Source organism: Quercus robur, chromosome 2, assembly GCF_932294415.1.
Source record: "Quercus robur chromosome 2, dhQueRobu3.1, whole genome shotgun sequence".
Classification (NCBI taxonomy): Eukaryota; Viridiplantae; Streptophyta; class Magnoliopsida; order Fagales; family Fagaceae; genus Quercus; species Quercus robur.
Window position 1 is genome coordinate 57,180,399 of NC_065535.1, and position 9,787 is coordinate 57,190,185.

At 32.0% G+C, this 9,787-nt stretch overlaps 1 long non-coding RNA gene across 2 annotated transcripts; it reads left to right on the plus strand.

Moving 5' to 3' along the window:
- The first annotated feature begins 817 nt into the window (after positions 1–817).
- On the plus strand, positions 818–3,717 carry LOC126714141 (uncharacterized). 2 transcript variants are annotated; one of them, XR_007651547.1, is made up of 4 exons: positions 818–1,406; positions 1,848–1,996; positions 2,427–2,686; positions 2,785–3,717. It is a non-coding gene; the product is annotated as an uncharacterized LOC126714141 (long non-coding RNA). The 2 variants fall into 2 exon arrangements; XR_007651546.1 differs by lacking the exon at positions 818–1,406 and having other exon boundaries at positions 1,416–1,996.
- Positions 3,718–9,787: the final 6,070 nt, after the last annotated feature.

The following is a 9,787-nucleotide window of genomic DNA, read 5'->3' on the forward strand; positions in this document are numbered from 1 at the left end:
GTTTACTCATCTATATATATATATATATATATATATATATATATATATATATATATAAAACTGAAGCTTTTGAAACTCCCACAATTTTCCACGTTAGCATATTTTAAAAAAAAAAACATAAAGAAAAAATAAAAATTTTCACGCAACATAAAACTTTTAAAACCTGATAAACACAAAACCCAATCTCGGCCTTCTCCTTCCTCAGTCAAAACAGTCCCACTATACCTACAAACCAAAAAACTTTTCATGCAACATAAAACTTTTAAAACCCGATAAACACAAAACCCAATCTCTGCCTTCTCCTTCCTCAGTCAAAACAGTCCCACCACAACTGGGTGATAAAAATAAAAATAAAAAATTCAATGCACCACCACAATCTCTGCCTTCTCCTTTCCCGTTTCACCCACAACCACAATCTCTGCCTTCTCCTTTCCCGTTTCACCCATCAAAACAGTCCCAGCACCACAATCTCTGCCTTCTCCTTTCCCGTTTCACCCACAACCACCACAACTCAGTAGGCAGTAGCACCTCCACCACCCACAACAACCGCAACACACAAACCACCATAATCAGACCATATCAAACCCACAACCCAAAAGCAAAAAACGATTCTGAAGATCTGTGATTGCCCAAAGTTAAAGTCACTGCTGAACTTCTTTCCTATAACTTACAGAAATTCGAGATTTGGGGGAGTCCGATTCTAGATAAACGCTGCGAATCATCTGGCCGTTGGGGAGACGATATGGTAAGTTAGGTTTGATTTTTGATTTTGTTATTAATCTTGCTTTGCATTGCTTTAAATTTTCAGATCCCTCCTTTTCTCAGCCTCTTCGTTTATCAAGTTCCAAAATCAACCAAAGCCTTAACTTTGAACACACCCATTTGCAATTTTGGTAATTTTTTTTTTTTTTTAATTTATGTTTCCAGGCACAACCCACTTGAATACTAATTGTTTTCGTAGCCCCATCACGTTTTGTATTCCAATCACGCTTAAATTTAGAAATAGTATTGGCTATTCTAGGCTTTGTATTATTGAAATTTTTGTTGTTGTTATTATTATTGGCTATTGTTGTTGTGTCGTGTGAGAACTGAGTTTTCTTTTCTATGGTTATGTATATTATGGTTGCTTTGTTGAGTATTCACACACTGAATCTAGATTACAGGAACTATATTCTTATTTTAAAATTTTTGTAATTTAGGACTTTTGATTTATAGAAGTTATTATTATTTAAAAACTTTCATCAATTATTAATACTATTTGGGTTGTTGGTTTTAATTAAGGTTGAATGATGAGAAAAAACAGAGCATGATTGAAGACATCTACAACACCAAGAAGCAGAAAAGGCGGAGAAATAATTGAAAGGGTTTTTTGGTATTGGTATTGGCGGAGGAATTTGGGTTAGGGGGTATGCTGGCAAACCTATGTGTTTTAGTTTATTTATTTAATGGTTTACTTGATCACTGTTAAAATCTGTTGTTGAAGCTTGAATGTTGTAGTGTAGTCATTTGACAAATGCAAATTAATTGTTGTTTAATTTTGTTGCTTTAAATTTAAAGGTGTTAAAATCTGTTGAATAAGTTATAATGATCATTGCAATAGAATACTTGCTTTCTAAATCTAAATCAAATGACTAGAAGATTGTGCTTTATTTTAGTTTGGGATTTTCATTTGAACATATATTATGTTGGTTGTGTGTTTTATGCAGTTTAGCTTCTTGAAAGTATGTTTTTGGAATTACAATTTCAACGGAATTATTAATTTTCTGTTCCAATTTTGTTTTAGGCCCTTCTGTTTTGTTATAGTTTTCAGTGAATTTTTTTTTTGGTAATGAATATGTGTTGTGCAGAGAGAGTTGGAGAGAGATCTATGGGAGACCCTTCACTACTGTCAAACCAGTCCCCTCTAATACTGATGAAGAGATTACTGTATTAATTGTTAATCTGACACAACCGGATGAAGCATGGAGTCGAATATTATGTATATGAGATTGTTCTGGTATTGGACAGATTGTTTTTCTTCTCTTTTAGTTTTATACTCTTGCACAGATTGTTTGTTCTCTCTTCCGTTATTATTATTATTATTTTATCTGAATGCAACCAAATGACCAATCTTTGGAACTTTAGCATATTTTTTTATATATGTTTTATCTAATTATTAGTTGTCTATGTGTTGGGAGGAACTAGAGCATGACTATGAGAAGAAGAATGAAAAGCCACTTCAATCTGCATGTTTTATAATTTTAATGAGAACCAAAACAGTCACAATGAATCAAAGAGTAGATATGCAAAACTTGAAATCTTTGACTTTCAATTCTTTTATTCGTTTGTATATTATATTAACTTGAAATCTTATGATTTTGTGTTTATTTGTGTCTTACACATTACAATTAGGTGTTGGATTTTGAAAATTTTCTTGGTTTTAATAGTTGAAGGATGGGAGGGAGGAAGGTGCTAAGCAAATACTACTCACCTGTCCAACCTAGAGGCTTGAGGGGTCAATCACGCATGATGCTTCCCATAAGTAGATGTTATTGGTGACAATTATTTAGGTATTCGAAGGTTCTGATTCTACTGCAAATGTACAGATGCTTTGCTGAGCTTACCATCAAGACTGACCCACAAAATTTCAACTATATTGTTGAGTCTGGTGCTACCAGAAATTTTGAACTTGTGTGAAGATGATGAGGTAAAATAAAATAAATACAAATAAAATTCTTGCAATCTTTTGTACATATAACATGGTTTTTGACTAAATATTTTGATTATATTCTTTTAATTCATTAGGCAGCAGAGACAATAACCATAAAGGAGAAGTTGGAGAGATGGAAGATGCAATGAAATCTTTAGAGAACAAAAACCTTGGATTTGGAAAGAAAAATGGACATCATTACTACACTGGATGGGATGAAATCTATGAAGGTATTATTTGCTTTACCAATTCTATTTTTATTTATTAAGGTAGGCTATCATCTCATAGTGTCACAAATGGAATCTTTAAGTCTTAAATAGATTGTGTAAATTTAAGATTACGTGATGATAGATCAAAGTAGAAGGCCGTGAACGTTCTCTCTGGTCTTTCAGGTATATGTTTTTATTTTTTGGGATGCTCTTCAAAGCATATACTTGGTTATGTGAAGGCAATGTTGCTTTTAAAATTTCCTTCAAATTCACTCACTTTCTTAAAGTAATTTTTTTTTTCTTCAGTTTATAATATTTGGGTCTTTACTTTTCATTCAACTTTTATGGGTGCAGTTCTTTTTTTTTTTGTATTTCATGGACTTAATCGGCAGACAAGGTACCCCCACATGGTACTACTCTTTCTTATCAATTTTCAGCTTCAATCTTCTTGGGTTTAATCCTTATTCAAATATGTTAAAACTTTTAAGGTTTTTGTTTTAATTGGTGGTAGTTGAGAATTGAGTGAGGATCTTGCAAAATATGCGAAAGTGTTAGAAGTAGGGGCTAATGGATTGGGCTATGAGCTGCTAAAAGACTTGGCTCTATCAGGTTTCCATTATTGGCTTCAAGGCTCTTTATTCTATGCATTTTCTTATGAGACATTTTGGCTCTATCTTTGTATTCAATATTGAAGTTAAGGTAGTTAGATGTATAGTTTAGTGATTTAGGGGGGTGGATGAAAATTGTAAGTGAATATGATACTTGGTAGATTCTTTCAAACATTGTTCTTTCAATTGGAGTGACTAATTGGTTGCTATACATAAAGCTCAACTTGGACATTGATGTTGAAATATGTTTGAGGAATTTCATCTTATTTTAGTTTTTTATGTCACTCCTTTTTCAGATAATGATTCAAAATAGTTGTTTCTTCAAGTAATTTCTATTTGAAACTGAGGTAAGCCACATATAGTTTCAATAATGTTTTATAGAAAGAGAATGATTGAGACTTTACTTTTAGTTTTGATATAGAGCTATAAGTTATTTATGAAATGTTTTCCACACTGTCATTTGACCCTTTGACAATAGATTAATAAGTTTTTTTTTCCCCATGTGGTTTCTTAATTATCTTTTTATTTATCTAGCCCGTGCATCGCACGGGTTAGCGACTAGTTAGCTTAATGATCGAAAAGTCATCATGCTTGTGGACTTCACGTGGGACCTATGTTGATCTGATACAGCCCTTGCACACATGAACATTACCCTGGGTCAATATTTAATTGTGGGGATCTTTTTTATATTGGAATAATTGTCATTGAAAGGATCTTATCAACAAAAACAAAATTGTCATTGAAAGGAAATCAATTGAGTATTTGAATCGGGTGTCTTGAATCTTGACCTAACTAATAGTCTAAAATCATCGTCATCACGAAATGAATTAATTCAAATCCTGTAATTTATTAAAAATTTAAAAAAGAAAGAAAGAAATAATATATCCATATAAAGCAAAAACATTGAAAACAGAAGAAGCAGAAGAGTGTTGGACTTTCCAATCCACCAAGGCGTTTGGTGCTTGGGGCCGTATACTTAGCTGGAGATGGTGTAAGCGTTGACTGTTTGTTGCCATGGACGGTTAGGGTGAAATATATTTAAGCCAAACATTGTTTTTTCCGAAATAATCTAGATTATGAAGTCCACTTATTATTACTTTGGCTAACTTTCAAAACTTATTTTCTAAATTTCACTACTTTTTATTTCAGTTCTTTAAGTTTGCCATTTGTCCTTTTAAGTCTTCTAAATTTCAAAACACTTCAATTCAGATTTTAGTTATCTTGTCATTCACTCTTACCATTAAATTACCAAAACTACATCGTTTTGCCATTAATTAAAAATTGAATTATTTATTTCCTAAAAAAAATCCAAAAATTAAAAAGAAAAAACTATTCGGTGAACCCACTATCAGGGCTACCACAATCATATTTCAAATTCAAGGTATTTGGCAACTCAATGACTAGTTTTCACTTTTGAGGGCTCTGAAATGGCAGAAGTACAACATTCAAAATTTTCAGCACATGGATCAGATGGTTGAAAGGAAACTGAAACCCCTTCACTTGTAATTGTTTTTGTTTCCAATTTGAGAGGACTCATTTTTCGAAGGTCTGAGAAGTGTAACTTGAATTGTGAATAACAACGCACAATTTTTGTTATATGATTGAATGACACAAGAAAAAGTAAATTAAATTTACCTTCTAATTGAAAATCTAGATTCTTTGTGGATACCAATCTGTGGTGAGATCTTCAATAAACAGTCCATTCCCTAACTGCTTGGGCTCTTTTAGTAATTGTCCCGGTGCCATCTCCATCTCCTCTCTCCCCCTCAGTTGTGTTGCAAGTAGAGAAGGCAAATGGTTGTGGCTCCGGGTATTTTCCTTAATAATTTTAGTATTACTCAGCAAAATAAATAAATAAAAAAAGAAAAGAAAGAAAGCCTGTCCAATTAACCATTGTTTTATCATTCTAATGAAACTTAAAACTATATGCATATAGTGCCTGTTTAATTAAGAGTTTTTTAGGCCAAAATCACGTTGGCAGTTTGAAAATGTGACCATAGGTTGTGTTTTTTAGTCTTATAAACATGAAAAAAAATGTGTTTCTGTGTTGTTTCTCCTGAGTAGCAATTGCAATTTGCCATTTTTTTTTCAAAAAGCTTAAAAACAAGAGGCTGAACCAAACTTAGCTTGTCTCCCTAAAGAAGGCGTTATAGGTCCAAATTTATTATAATGTTTAAGCAATATTTTTCCTCAAGAATATTCTTCATTTTACGTTCTTTCTCAATCTTGAAAAATATTTTAATTTGGAACTTCCTTTGCACGATTATTTTTTAAGTTGTTCTTGGACCTCATTTACACACGACAAGGTTGTTCAGTTTCTGATAATGATAAGAAAATATACCCTGCAGGAACCATAGTAGAGACCAATGGCTGGGAACTCAGTTCTGACCATTATTTCTCAAAAAAAAAAAAAAAAAAGTTCTGACCATTGGCTCTTCATTATTTTAATACTTATTAAAGAAATAGGTATCGTATATAAATATTTTTCTTTGTTGAATTTTCTCGTGCAATACATAATTCATATATATATAGAAATTTTTTTGGTCAATTCATTTTTATGTTGTCATGTAAACTTTTGGAGTAATGCCAGGAACACAAAAAAATGTACAATTTTGTGCCACAACTCGCAAAGTGGCAAGTTGTAAGTGGTGAAAGTGTGTCCCCACATGACCCACCATCATATATCCACCAATCACAACTCGTAATGAGACGAGTTGTGGTACAAAGTTGTACATTTTTATGTGTCCATAGCATTACTCAAACTTTTGAGATCTCAAATATTTTTCACATCATCATGAGAGTATATATTAATTTATTTTTATGATATACCAATTAGAACTCATTAGTTTATTGTAATAAAGCAACCAAACATAAGCTAAATAAACTATGATTAAATGACCTTTGATCCACACACACACTCACTGGCCTCATCACGCATGCAATGAGGCTCTACTTTGTTTTTATGTGTGGAGCAATCAGGGAAAGAGAGACAAAAAGAAAGATAAAGGGAAAGAGAAAACAATATAATGAGATTTATTAAAAACAAATGGTATGTTCATACCTTCTTAATTTAGTTATGAGGGATTGTCTTCCTTTGAAGTTAGTGGGAATGTGGGAATAGATGTGTATGATTGGATTTGTTTTTTAAAATTTGAAGAAGAAGGAGAAGATATGATAAAGATGGAGAGACATGTAGAATGAAGTAACTGCTCGTTATTGGAAGTATATAGTTAGTGGAAATGTGGGAGTAGATATGTTCAAGAGAACAAAGTAAAAAAAAAAAGAAAGAAGAATGTAACTTTTTTAAAAAGAAAAATCGTTTGTTGGTAAACCGTTTTTTATTTATTTTATTTATCTAAAATTTAGAAATTTTAAATTTAATAATTTTACATATCTAACCCTATTATTTAAACTTTCTAAACATGTGAATTTAAGGGTACTTTGGGCATACAAAAGTAAGAGTCCAAATAGGGGAAACTCCTTAAATAGTATGTCCAATCAAAGAAAGAGAGATAAAGAGAAAAACAAAGGGAGAGAGAAAGCAATATAATTAAATTTATTATAAAAAATGGTATGTTCATGTCTTCTTAATTGAGTTTTGAGTGATTGTCTTCCTTTGAAATTAGTGAGAACGTGGGAATAGATGTGCATGATTGGATTTGTTTCTTAAAATTTGGAAAAGAAAGAGAAAATATGATAAAGATGGAGAGACATGTAGAATGAAATAGCTGCTTATTATTGGGAGTATAAATTAGTGGGAACGTGGGAGTAGATATGTTTAAGAGAAAAAGGAAAAAAAAAAAAAAGGAAAACATGAACGTAACTTTTTTTAAAAAGAAAAACCATTTGTTGGTAAATTGTTTTTTTTTTTTTTAAATTTATCTAAAATTTAGGAGGTTTAAAATTAGTAATTTTACATGTCTAACTCTATTATTTAAACTTTCTAAACAAGTGAATTTAAGGGTACTTTCAATTTTGGACATACAAAAGTAGGAGTTCAAATAAGGGAAGCCCCTTAAATAGAGGTATATATATATATATATATATATATATATATACACACACATGCTCTAGACCTCAATCAAGTCAAATCACATTGTCCTATAAAAAAAAGTCAATTTACATTGTAATTCATCTACCATTTCCATGTATAACTGAAACCCCAATTCCCAATCATTTAAAACCATAACTTCTTTTATATTACTTTTGATTCATCGAGAACCTTTAAACCTAAGACCGTGTATGCAATGGAGGAGTTAGAAAAAATTTTCAAGGGGCCAAGCTAAATACATAATAAAAAAAAATTAAACCCAAAGAATAACACACACATATAATATTTATTTATTAATTTTTTCGGAGAAAAATATTTACTTATTGCTTATTGTGGGAGCATTTTTTGCTTCAAGGAAACTCATGTACTCCTTAGGCAATTTTTGCTTGTCCCACATTGGAAAGATATCTTTCCTCCTTCTACCTTATAAGGGATGAATCAATGAGAAAGAGTACCAATGTGGGACAAACAAAAATTGCCTAAGGAGTACATGAGTTTCCTTGAAGCAAAAAATGCTCCCACACTTATACATGGAATGTTTGTAATTTTGATTTAACATATGATATTTTCTTACCTAAAAAAAATATTTACATCAAATAAGCCTTTACATCTCTGCCAAAAAAAAAAAAGTTAGTCTTGACATGTCTAAAAATATTTAAGTCAATTTAATAAAAATAAAATATAATTAATTTAATGAGTTATGTATGCGTTACTAATTTTACATGTTTATCTCTATTGTTTAAACTTTCTAAACATATGAATTTAATGGTACTTTGGGCATACAAAAGTAAAAGTTCAAATAGAAGAAACCCCTTAAATAATATGTCCAATCAGAGAAAGAGAGACAAAGAGAAAGCAATATAATGAAATATATTAAAAAAAAATGGTATGTTCATATCTTCTTAAAAGTCTATTGTCAAAATTTTTAGAACTACTTATTTATATATATATAAATATATATATATATATTTATATATTCAGCCATCACTTTTTGATCCAATCCCTCTTAACCAACAAGTTATCTGTATAATTAAATCTCACATAATATACCCCATGTTGTTGTATTTTTTTTCACTTTTTTTTCCCCCAAGATGCAACTTACGCTTATATTTTAATCTAATAAATTCATCTTACTTATTGTTCTTTGATTTTGAATTTGCATGCAAGATTTATTATAAAGAAGCAAATGAATGGTCACTCATTTAAGTTCTTGGTTCTCTTATGTAAGTTTTTAAATTTTTTTAAAAAAATTTGAACTCTTTTGTGTATATTTCGATTTTGGGTTTTGGTTATTGTATTTAATTTATGAGTGTGTTGATTTTTTTAATTAAACTATCACTAGGTAAAATTCAGTATTGAGGAACTATTTTGTTTATTATTGTTTGTGCTAACTAGGGCATAGATTAAACATAATCCAAATAAAAATGATCAAACACATCCCATATCTCATATTAAGAAATTAACACAAAGTACAAAGAGAATTTTAAATATAAAAATAGACAGACACATAAAGTCATCAACATTTATCATCATATAACTTAAAGTAATTTTTTAATTAAAATTGTGGGGTTAGTGAATTCGCGGCCCAGTCCCACTCTACATGGAGGCCCAGGCCCTACGGCCCAAGTTGAGGAGAGCCATTGCCGAGGACGACCTCTTGCTCGGCACCTCATGAAATGCCTGAAGAAAGGGAGAAACTGAGTTCAGGGGCAAGGTAAGGGAAAAAGCTGCCAACGTCATAATACCAAGCCCTGTATCTGACAAGTCCATCCTTTAAACCATACCCTTTAACTTTCCCAACGACCCCAAATCATACTAGGTATGGGTTGACAGGACAGGTTTGCACCCCAGAAAAGTGAAACTTACACGTGGACTCTAAATAGGAAAACAAACATGGGTATAAAAGGAAGAAGATCCCCAGAAGAGAGGAGGACTCTCTCCTCCCGGTAAAAGGGGAGAGAGGGAAGAACACAAGGATCCTTGGACAGCGTCCAAGGACAAAAGTCCTACAACCCGTTCCAATGGAGGGCTTAGCTAGTCAAGCCAGGCCCGCCCGTACAAGAATTTCCATGGACGCCACGATCTAACCGTCCACCTGTGCCCAAGGTCATGCCATTCAAGCCCACTCTCTACAAATCATATTGTTGGGGCCCATTGCATACGAGCCCAACATTACTCTTGGGCCGTTAAACAAGTCGTGTCCCCACAATTGGCGCCGTCTGTGGGAATG